Here is a 12,495-nt window from a genome sequence, read left to right on the forward strand (position 1 = left end):
AGGGTTCTGTGTCTTGAGAGGTAGGTCTCACACTGATGCGGCACCTATCAGTCAGGGTTTCTGATAGCAAGCAACAGAAGTGCACTCTGGCTAATTGGGCAGAGAAGTTAGTTATCAAAAGGATATTAGGCGGTCTTTGAGTTGTTAGGCAGATTAGACGGCCAGGCTCAAGGCTCAGTTTCCAGGAACGATGAATGTAAGCTTCCATGGAGCCGCCATGATGAGGACCACTGTACCTGCTGTTGTCTCATCATGCCCTCGAAGGAGACACTACTGCCACTGTGCCACATCTCAACCATGCAAACTGTCACCCCAAAAGTCAGACCTGTCGCCAGCATTCTTGCCAGCCAAATACATCTCTTGGAAAGTCTCTTTCCTTGAGTTGCTCTCTTCAGAACTGAAGTTCATAGGGCTGTGCCTGATTGACAGAATCGGAGACATGTGCCCTCATCCATGTTGCAGGAAAAGCTGGAATTTTATTTGATTTTTCTATGTTCTACCTTGGAGAAATGGGATGCATTTTATCTGAATTTATTTGGGCTGAAATTATCCCAAACATAACAAGGGCGTTTAACAGGAACTGAGACATGAGAAAACATGAGTGATGTCTGTAACATGTGGTGCACAGAGTCATAGAGTCATGGCTATGCAGAGAACTCCAGGGTTCAAACTCTAACCCTGTTGCTGCTGGCAGCTGTAAGACCTTAATCAAGTCGCTCGCATAGCCTCAGTGGTCTTACCTGCCTCCTTGGGTAGGTATGGAGATTAGGTTAATTTCTTGGATGCAGTAACATGTAATATAATATTGTGTGCACCTAGCAGGCACGGAATAAATGACAGTCATTAATATTACCAGTCTTTGGGATCTGCCATTGACACATTTTCCCCTAAAGGGGCAAGGGGAAGCTGAGGCACAAGGAGGCCAAGGGACTTGCATAAAATTTGAGCAAGAACTAACTTTAGGACATGCTTTTGAGCTCACTGGTTCTGAGACCAGCTCCTATCCCCATTCCTGAGACCCATCATCTCTGTGTGCAATCAAAAGGTGACAGAAGTAATAAAGATCTCATGTTAGCTGGTTATTTTGGGGTGGGAAGGTCTAAAGTAAGTTTTACTTACCTTCCTTATTCTTTCCTGTGTTGTTGGAAAATTTACTAATGAGTACATAGTATTAAAAATAAATTTTGAAAAGTTTGTAAATAGCAGTGAAGCCATTTTTATTCTGGGAAACAAAGATCTGTCTCACTTTGGGTTCCTCTCAAAGCTGTGCATGAAATGAAGATTTGGGAACAGGTAGTTTATGTTGAAGGTGATTGAAGTCTAACTTCTGGTTTTCTTTTCTTTTCTTTTCTTTTCTTTTCTTTTCTTTTCTTTTTTTTTAAGTCTATTCAATTTTTTTTTTTGAGAGAGAGAGAGAGAGAGAAAGAGAGAGAGAGAGCAAGTGAGCATGCATGTGAGTGGGGGAGGAGCAGAGAGAGAAAGGGAGAGAGAATCCCAAGCAGGCTCCATGCTGACAGTGCAGAGCCCCATGCAGGTCTGATCCCATGAATCCTGAAATCATGACCTGAGACGAGGTCAAGAGTCTGAACTGAGCCACCCAGCCATCCCTGACTCCTGGTTTTCTAATGAACAAGAAATATTAACGACGAACATTTCTCAAGTGTGGATCATTGTCAAGAGTGTGTTACCAGGGATTACCCAAATAACAGGGATCCATGGTGAAATGAGTTTGGGAGATGCTGGGACAAAAAGTTTGTTTTTGTTTTTGTTTTTTTGTGGGTTTTTTGTTGTTGTTGTTGTTGTTTTGTTTTGTTTTGTTTTACTTCAGGACTTCTCCGGGGTTTTGTCCTGCTAATACACAGAGAATCTCTTGAGAGGGACTCATAGCACCATTCCCCATTGTTATCCTAAAATTATTTTGTAGGGTCAATACTCTTGTGAGCATTTTGGGAAACTTTGGATGATCTCAGAGGTCATTTCAAACTATAAAGTTAGTGATTTCTGTGATCTCACTTAATCTTTTCCCCAAGTCGTCAAGATGAGTAACCACGTTCAAAATCATTCATCAAAACCAAGAAGCCGATTATGTGCAGAACTGGGACTCAAAGCCAGATCTTTGAACTTTTTTTTTTTTTTTCATACCAGATACACAGAGGGAGGACGGCAGGCATTATGGTCAAATTGTGACCCTGTAAAAGATATTAATCCCCAGTACCTCAGGATGCGATCTTACTTGGAGCCTTTATAGAAGCAACCAAGTAAAAATGAGGTCCTTAGGGGAGCCCTAATCCAAAATGACTTGTGTCCTTGTAAGAAGGGGGAATTTGAACACAGATGCTCATAGATGGAAGATGCTGTGAAAACACAGGGAGAAAGCCAGGTGAAGGTGGAGGCAGAGTCTGAAGGTATGACAACACAAGCTGAGGAACATCTGGGGCTATGAGAAGCTCAAAGAGACCAGGGAGGACCTTTCTCATACATTTCAGAGGGAACATGGCGGTGCTGCCACCTTGATTGTGGACCTCTAGAATCCAGAGCTGTGCAACAGTAAATTCCTGTTGCTCTAAGCCACCCAGTTTGTGATACTTTGTTACGACAGTTCTAGGAACTACTATAGCTGGTGTAACAAGAGCCCTGGAATGTGGCTTCTGGCTCCTTTTCAGTCAGACTCAAGTCTGATCTACAAACACAGCAGGGCACTAGATGGCCTGTAGGGAAAGCTAGTGACTTCAGCCAGGGGAGACAGTGCCTCTGTTTAACAGCTCAGAACAAGGGGATTCTCCATGCTTCCCTTGGACCACATCTCATTCTTCCCCTGTTTTCTCGCCTTGGCAGCAAACAAGAGAACTTCGAGGCTTGTAAACCTTTATAAATAAATGGAGCCCCTTGGATGTTCACTTTCCAGTGTGGCTGGGCAGGGCTGTTTCCTTGTGTCAGGCTGCCGGGCCATGGAATGTGACCTCTCTCTGTGGGAAGAGCCAAGAGCAAGTTTTGCCAGTGGAGTTGGCAGGTATGGAGCTGCTCCCAGTACAGACACCTGTTGCTTGAACCTATTTGCAGAGACCTCCTGGGTGCTTGCTGCCCCACCAGGCAGGGCTCCAGCCTCTGACTGCGTGAGTCATTTCTGTATCACTGTAAGATCTTCCACTGATGTGCCCATCACAAGATACTGGGGGGCTCGTGAACTGATTTAATCCCCTCAGTGACTCTAGAAAACAGGCAGGGCATCCCCCTTTTACTAATGAGCAAGCTGAGGCTCAGACAGAGGAAGGGACCCTTCCCACGGTCATAGAGTTAGTTCATGGTAGAGGAGAGACTCTCCTGAAAAAGAAGCCACCTGTGAGAAGAGCTGGATGTCTACCCGAGAAAACATAGGTGCAAGGCAGTGGGTGCTTGGCGGGCAGAGAAAAGAGCAGCCTCCAGTCACCCCGCCCCTTTGCCTGCAGCTGACCCGGTGAGCGCCGGTCCCTCTGTGGTAGGTAGACTCAGCTTTGGGAAGAAGACATCACGCTGATGCGGGGTGGGCTGGTGGGCCAGGCAAGGGCCTCGGCAGCTCTTGGGAGCTGGGGAGCCAGAGGGGCTCTCGGCCCACAGAGGCGATTTCTGCATTTTACTCTAAGGGCTTGTGAACAAAACAAAACAAAACCTGGTCCGAACTTTCCAAAATGCTCTCAAGTACTGCCAAGGCTGGATCTGTTTTCTGAGCCACGCTGAGGCAGCCTTATCTCCTACTCCCTTCAGAGGAAAGGCACTGTGACCCTTTGGGAGCAAGCATTTGTCTTGAGCAATGTCGAAACTGCTGGATCATGCTTGTTTCCCCAAGGAGGCTCCTGGCTCCCACCCCTGTGCCCCTCATGCTGAGATACTCCAAACAGCAGCTGAGAAACAGGGTTGGGATAAAATGCAGGGTGAAGAGGTCCATTCTGCTGCAGGTGATTAACCCCATGGCCCCTCAGTATTGAATAAGAGGCCCAAGTCTTTGAACTGTTCACTCTTCTCCTGTAGAAATGTTTGTTCCCTGCCTGGCCCCCAGCACACATCTCACAGCGACACTTCACTGCTTTCAGAGTCTTCCATGGCTCCCTATTGTCTCTACCTTCTAAGATGAAGTTAAAATTCCTTAGACTGGAGTTCAAGGCCCTTGAGGGTCTGGCCTCAGTGTTCCTCTGCAGCCTGTCCTTTCTGGGGTCTCATGTGAACCCAGACCAGCTTTACCCTGGACTTGGAGTTCCTCAAAAGCACTTGGGGATTCTATTCCATCGTGTCCATGGGAAAGACCGGTGTAGTGGAGACAACGGTAGGTGCTAGATTTGTAGCTGTTGAGTCAAATCATATCTTCTTTTCCTCTCTAGTCATCTTTACAGAACACAATAAAAATAAAGACATAGGTAAAAGTAGCTATGAAAAATTGACCTTAAACAAGGGTGATTGCCACAAATTCCTGATGCTCTCATGTCTATCCAGCCTGGATTGCAGGAGGGTTGTCTCGGAATTAAAAAGAGCAAATTAGAGCTATTGTCCTGCCCTTTGACTGGGGGCCAATAGCCCTAGGATGGACTATCCCATCCACTACTAGCCTCCATCACACTCTGCCCCCTACTCCATATTAATCACTCAAGCAGAGAATGGGGGACTATGGAAGGAGCCTGGGAATGCCAGAGAATATGGAGGGAAAACAACATTTTGCAAGAGGTCACCCTTCTTTTCTCTGTAGGGGACCAAGTCACGTTGGTCCTGATATGGCAGCTAAAACCATTTTGGATGTAGGATTCTTGGGTTGGGAAAAACCCATTAGCCCCAGTAACCTTATGGTGTGAGCTATAGTAGGGTGTCTCTCACTTCTCATCCGGGGGCATTTTTGCCCCCCTAGGGATATTTGGCAATGTGCAATGTCTGCAGATGACTTGGGGTGCTCTTCCCCAGGTCACGACACAATGCTTCCTCAGAGAGATCGTCCCTGTCCATCTCATAGTTGCTGTCTATGGTAATCATTTCACTTAATATTCTTCATAGTACTAACAATATATGATATTATCCTATGTGTTTGTGTACTTGTCTATGTTCCCCACTAGGAAGTAAGTGCCAAGAAAGCAGGACTCCTATCTGTCCTGTTAGCCCCTACATCCTAGTGTCTAGGGCAATGGCAGGTGAGAGGAAGCTTTCATCCTTGGTGGATGTTCATCCTTAACTATTCATCCTTCACTACCTGTCTACATTTCACTTCCTTAAGCCTAGGTAACTCCTTCCTTTTGTGACTCCTGTTAGCACTCTATAACGGTGATAGACTTTTGTCTACTCTGTTGTACATTTGGATTCTGTGGGGAGTGTGTTAAGCCTTCTGCCCTGCTGTATTCTCCTTGAGGACAAGGACTGGGCTTGACCTCTGGTTGTATTTCCTGATTTCTTCCCACAGTTCACACTGCACAGAGTACTGCCTGGATATCTGTCGATGTCTGTTGCATTCGATTCCATTCTGATTGCCTCCCCAGCGTGGACAGGGAGCTTTCTTCCCCCCAGGGGTCTTCAAGGTAGAGATCTAGTCTTTAGCAAACTAGATTTCACACCTAGTGAATTCTCAGGCAGACAAGTGATTGCTATGGCAAGAGGTTGTTGAGTCAGGCTATTGTCTGAGTTCCTCTCAGTGTATTTTCTCAGCAGAATCTGAGAAATCATGAAAGGATGAATAGGGCACTGAAGCAGTTGCAAAGTTCCATACTATCAGTGAAATGTGGTTTCTGATCTTCACGTAATCACTCTTCTAAGCTGGGCTGAATAGTGTTCTCAGATTCTTTTTTTTACCAGAATAATTCCATGGGAGAAGAGGAAACATTATATTCAAGAGAGCTAGAGCTGGGAGGGACCTTCCAAATAATGCAGCCCGACTCTCCTTAATAAAAGCCAAGGAGTGTGAAGCTCCCGAGTTGTATTCAACATCACACAGGAGTCGGGGGCAAATGTCGGGTAGCCAGGCTGGCCTCTGGGCCCTTGGTCAGTGCTGTTTTCATCGAAATGTGAGGCCCTTGATCCCAGCACCTCTCCTGATGCTGTTACACAACATGTTTCTTCCCCCAAACTGCAGATTCCAATCCTTCATGCACCCTGGCTGGTGGGATGGGGTCCTGCTTCCATGGCCCGCTTTCAAGGACATCAGGAAATCTCCCCTTTCTCCCTCCCCACCCCAGTCTCCCAACCTGGCCAGTCGCTGGTGCCAGAAATTGCACCATCAGAGACGAGCTACTCTACTATTTTTTAAAATTTATGTATTTATTTTGAGAGAGAGAAAGAACCAGCAGGGGAAGGGCAGAGAGATGGGGGACAGAGGACCTGAAGCGGGCTCTGTGCTGACAGCAGAGAGACTGATGCAGGCCTCAAATTCACGAACTGTGAGATCATGACCTGGACTGAAGCCGGACGCTCAACTGACCCAGCCACCTGGGTGCCCCCCATAATGTGTCTTTAGACCAAAGATTGCAACCTCAAATGCCTATGGGGGCTGAGCAGGTAATATAAATGGTGAATTGGCACAGGTGGGGCTGTGGTGGGCTGGAGAGAGAGAGAGGGTGCAGGCCAAGTCCAGAGGGCCTGAAAGGGCCACAGTGGCTCTGCTCCAGCCAGAGGACCAGATTCTTTGTGTTTTCAGGAGAAGCCAGAAATGTGAGTTTTTTATTCATTTTAAGCCCAGGCAACAACAACAACAACAACAACAACAACAACAAAATAAAGGACCGTCTGGCTAAAAAAATCAACCAAACAAAGCTCTCGCTCTTCGAGCTGGATTAGATTTTTTTTTTTTTTTTTTGCACAGGAGTATGCAGCCATTTATAGTTCTTTCCGATGGAGAGGGGATGAGAGAGATCAAAGAAGTAAAATGTTTCCTCAGGGAACTTCATGGAAGCCAAATCTGGGTGGCCAGTACAAAACCCGGAGTCGGGGGAGGCAAACGAGGTGCATGGGTGCAAAAATTAAGGGGGGCTCACTCTCAGGGCTGACCCTGAACTTGCGTGAGGAGTGAGCCCCTCCAAGCACTGGAGTGAGGCAGTATGCAGGAGAGAAAGGAGAACCATACATACAGGTCAGGCTGAGTGGAAAAGACCCCAAGAAGCAGGTAAAGTGGCTTGAAGGCCGCAGGAGGTCCATCTTGCTGGAGGTATGGTTCTGCTCTGACCTCCCTGCCAGAGAGGGGGCTGGGCAGAGTGTGTCCTGTTTGCTTCCCTGATGCAGCCACACCCTCTGGAAGACTCCACTCGGTCTTGCCCCAAGTGACCTCAGTGGAAAGTGTGAGAAAGCAAGGAGCAGCAGTTGTTTTTAATCTCCAGACCCAGCAAGGCAAACAGTTTCAACACTGTGCCTGGGTCTAGGGCCTCAGTCTCTTTGATTGTCCAGGACCCCCCCCCCCCCCCCCAGCGGCCGGCGGGGGGGGGGGCATTTGTGGTGGGGGTGGGGCAGGGGGTGGGTGTCAGCTCAGTCAGAAGCCCCAGGAGCGGGCATCCACAGCTGCTGTTTCCTGTGGGCTCCCTGGGGGGCAGGGCAGACTTGTTGCCCTGGTTCATTCTGACAAGGGGAAGGCTTGGCCTTTGCAGGACATGGCCTCCCTGCCTCCTGAGTGGAGCTTGGCAGGGATCTGGAGGAGCAAGACTGAGTAGCAAATCCTGCCGCCTGTTTGGCTCTCCAGCCAAATGCCTGCGGTTTCGGTCCGGTGTTGGGGACAGCTGGGTCTGTTTTGGTGTTCAAACCAGGGGGGAGGGATGTGGTTTCAACATTGAAAAAATAAATTGTTTTAAGAGAGAGACAGAGAAGGCTTCCAGCAGGAGTCCTTGAAGGCTCTAACCCGGCCTAGCCCCTCACAATGTCAGAGAATCAACGCCTGACGCGAGCCAGGAGTTAGCAGGCGGGCCCCAGGGAGATGACAAGCAACGGCCCTGGAGTGGCACCAGTTATCCCCAGGATGCCTGGAGGGCCCACAGGGTCTCTGGGACCCCCTCATTCACGGATCCTGGCTGCCAGCCACTTGCTGTTTTTTTAATACCTGCTGCAGGTAACTTCTGATACCCCCAAATCCTGTGGGGGCTGCTTGAGGGAGCCAGCAGGGAGGAGGGACTCCGGGGGGCAGGAGACAGATGACAGCTGTCTGCAAATGCTGGATGTTAGAGAAGCTGACAGTTGGAAATGGGGAAAAAAATAGACTTCTCCGGGACCCCAGACTTTATAATTAGGACCAGAGGTGGAGCACCTTTTCCTGCTCATATAAGCAAAACCACAACAGACCCAATTATTTTTTTTTAAAGTTTATTGACTTATTTTGAGAGAGAGAGAGAGAGAGAGAGCGAGCAGGGGTGGCACAGAGAGAAAGAGACAGAGGGAGAGAGAGAATCCCACGCAGGCTCCACACCGGCAGCACACAGCCCAACGTGGGGCTCTATCTCACAAAACGTGAGATCACGACCTGAACCAAAACCAAGAGGTGGGCACTTAACTGAGCCACCCCAGGCGTCCCAGACCCAACTCCTTTTTTAAGCAATCGGGGATGTCTGCCGATTGTTGTGTCTTATCTCAGTCACCTCCTTGGTGAAGACTTCCACGAACAACTCCCCGTGGCCCCCATTTCAATTTGATCCTCTGCCCAGTTACTCTGTTCACCTCCTGCAAGTTACTTACCAAATTCAATACATGTCACTCTTACTGCCTGCTTACTTGTTTATTTTCTGCCTACGAGTCTGGACGGTAAGCTTCACAAGGGCAGAGATCTTTGTGCCCTGTTCATCCTAGCACGGGGCCCGGCACATAGTAGCTCTCGCCGGAACAAAGAGTGAATGAATACTTCGGGAAGAAATAAATTCCCTACCACTGGAAGGGCTTAGGCAGAGGCTGGGTGTCTGATAGTCAGGATGCTAGAAAACCCTCCCTCCTCTTTCCTGCACTGGTTCATGTTATGCTGGCTGCTGTGACCAACAGACCCAAACTATATAATGGCTCAATCATGAAAGAGTTATTTTTTCCTTATGTAACATCTCAGCTGGGTATTTCTGATGGAAAGGCAGCTCTTCTCTAGAAAGTGGTTCAGGGATTGAGGCCCCTTTCATCTTGTGGTTTCATCATCTTCAATATGTGGTTTTTTTAGGTCCTCATGCTCAACAGCATCGAGTAGTTAGGGGAAGAGGTAACTAGAGGCCATGCCTAGAAGAAGGACACATTTCTTCCATTCACATGCCATGGGCTGGAACTCCATTGCCTCCAATTGTGAGGTTTGGGTCATGGTCCAAGACAGGGGAGATGAGCTTGGTTCCTCATCTGTCAGGCTGAGCCATGCCTGTACTGGGCAGGAGGTGGGATCAGGTGGCCTCCGGGAACCACTCCAGTTTCCAGCACTTACGTTTGAAAGTTTGCGTTTCCCTTTTGCAACAACTTTGCACATAAGGGGAAGTCAGGTACTTGTCACCTCTCTTTCTTATCTAGCTTTCCAATTCTTTTTTCTCTTTCTTTCCAAGTTTTTATTTAAATTCCAGTTGGTTAACACAGTATAGTGTTAGTTTCAGGTGTAGGATTTAGTGACGCATCACTTCCATACCACACCTGGTGCTCATCACAACGAGTGCCCTCCCCAATACCCATCACCCATTTCCCCCACTGCCCTGCCCACCTCCCCTCTGGTACCCATCAGTGTGTTCTCTACAGTTAAGAGTCTGTTTCTTGGTTTGTGCACCCGTCTTCGTTTTTTCCCTTTGCTCATTTATTTTGTTTCTTCAATTCCACATACGAGTGAAGTCATGTGGTATTTGTCTTTCTCTGACTTACTTCGCTTAGCATGGTACTCTGTAGCTCCATCCACGTTGTTGTCATCTAATTCTTTTCTCTTTGGCTCAAGAATTCCCTTGGGCATTTCTGGTGTGCCATCATAGACAGTGAGAACATTTGCTTACGCGACCACAGAAATACCCAAGTCACACAGACCTGGGCAGGAACCCCAGCTTCATCACTCCCTGGGTATGTGGCCTTGGGCAAGTGATCCCACCTTCCTGTGCCTCTACTTTTCCCTCTGGAAATTAAGGACAACAGGATCAGTAATATTTACTTCATAATACTGTGAGGCTTAAGAGAACAGAGGTGTACCATTTATGAGGCGTTTACTCCAGGTCACTGTCCTGAGGACCTTATTTTCATCAACTTTTTAAAGTTTTCATAACCAATCTATGAAGTAGACTCTATTATTAGCTCTAGGTTTATAGAAGAGAACACGAATCACTGAGAGAGAAAGCAGCTTGCCTGAAGTCATGCTGCTAATGCGTTGGGAACGGGGTCTTGACCGAAGTCATGCAATTCTAGAGTCCACAGGGCATGTAAAAAATGACGGCAATCGTGGGTACCATGAGGCTGACTTTTTGTGGTTATCATTTGTTCCAGAGCCTGAGCCATTCTAGGCTTACTTATAATAATAGTCATGATTTGCAAGACATTTCACAGTCTATAACGTGCCTTTATGGCTCTTAGCTTAATAGTTCTTCACTATGACTCCGAGGTACTTTCACTGTGGTATTCCTTTTATTGAGGATTAAAAATGAGCCTCAGAAGGCATGAGTCACCGGCCCAAGGTCACACAGCCAAAAACTGGTGCAGTTGGCTCTCAAACTCTGACAAACTCTTCTGACAAGGCCGTTGTGCTGGTTAAATTCAAGTTAATATTTGTTAGGCACTTAGAATGGTGCCTGGCACATAGTAAGCATGAAGTGTTCATTAAGTTAAGTGATTCAGTAAATATTATACCCTGCTGACCTCTTCAACAAAACTTTCTCTAGCACCTGCTACCATCTGGGAAGTTAGCGGGGAGCCATACCAGTGATCCCAGGGCTCTTGTTCCCCCCCTCCCCCCCCCCCCACACCCTTGGGCCAGTGTCCTTAAGCTGCCTCTTGGCTGGGCTGGTCTGTTCACCTTCTCTCCTCACTTTGGTCTGCACTTCTGGCAACTCCTCATGATCTGGGCATGTCCCCGCAGTTAAAAAAAAATGGCTTCCCATTGTCCCTGCTTGCTTATATATAACCTGATGGAATCATCTTCTGGAAAGGTGTTGTTAGTAAGCAGTGGTCTAATGGGTCATAGTGACCTCTCAAATAGCTTGCTTACTTTATAACAGGGGGTCCAATTAACCTAAAGGAATACGGAGTGGCAGAATTTCAGGCTTCTGCACAGCCAGTCGGGAAGACACTTTTGGATGAGAGGGCCTGCAATCACACCATGGACACTTGTGAAGGAAGGGACAAGACTTCTTGCTCAGGGTTTACCTGAAGGCCCTTCTGATTGGGGGTTGAGATCCTTCCCTTTCGCTCTGCCCACTTTCTCAAAGCTCTTCCTTAAGTTGCTTTAGCAAATTCCTAACATTCCTTGTCAGATCAGGCCCCAAATGACTTCTAACTCATGTTTTCAGTGGAACAGACCCAGACATTCCCAAACAATGAGGAAATGAAGTCAAGACACATGTATACATTTATTCAACAAGTTTTACTGAACCTCTATTATATGTCAGGTTCTGTTCTAGGCACTGAGGAGGCAAGGTGAGCGAGCCAGACATCCTCCTGACTTTTGAGGGGGCCTGTGAAATGTGGTTCTGCCTTTCAAACCCAAAGTGGGAGCTACACGTGCAGATCCCCTAAAGTCTCTTGGGATTTAAGATCTAGGGTCTTCCGACATGACAACCTCTTATTGTGGTAGTTCAAAGAACTCCTTCCTGCTGCAAGTAAAGTCGTCAGGACGCCTGGGTGGCTCAGTCGGTTGAGTGTCTGACTTCAGCCCGTGAGTTTGAGCCCTGCATCAAGCTTGCTGCTGTCAGCACAGAACCCTCTTTGGATCTTCTGTCCCCTGCTCTCTCTGTCCCTTCCCTGCTTGTGCTCTCTCTCTCAAAAATAAATAAATCTTAAAAAAAAATACAAGTAAAGACATCATGAAGATTGGGTGTATCTGAGACTTCCAACCATATCCTGATATTCTTGTTTTTTCTTCTCTAGTAGTAGAGAATGGCTGGGCATTTGGCTACAGAGAATACAGATGTTATATTCTGTCTTCTTTGCCTCTGTGAGTGTCCACGTGGCTAAATTCTGACCAATGAGATGTGAGCAGAAACATGGGTACAACTTCTGGTTATGCTCTTAAAGGGAAGATGTGTTCTCCCTCTCCATTTCTTCTCACTGCAGGGAGCAGGGATATGGTGAGCCTTCATGCGCCATGGGAATAAAAGCACTCCTCCCGGGGGAGGGTGGAGCAACAAGTAGTTTTATGTTTAAGCTAGTGATATTTGGGGGGCCTCCCTATAGCACCTGCTTAGCTCTATCTGTTAGTAAGAAAGTGGATGGGGCACTTGGGTGGTGCAGTCGATTAAGCCTCAGACTTTGGCAAGGGTCATGATCTTGAGGCTCAGTAGATTAAGCCTCGGTCTTTCAGCTCAGGTCATTGTCTCACACGCGGTTGGTGGGTTCGAGCCCCATGTTGGACTCTGTGCTGACAGCTCA

Source organism: Prionailurus bengalensis, chromosome A1 (genome assembly GCF_016509475.1).
Source record: "Prionailurus bengalensis isolate Pbe53 chromosome A1, Fcat_Pben_1.1_paternal_pri, whole genome shotgun sequence".
In the NCBI taxonomy this organism is placed as follows: Eukaryota; Metazoa; Chordata; class Mammalia; order Carnivora; family Felidae; genus Prionailurus; species Prionailurus bengalensis.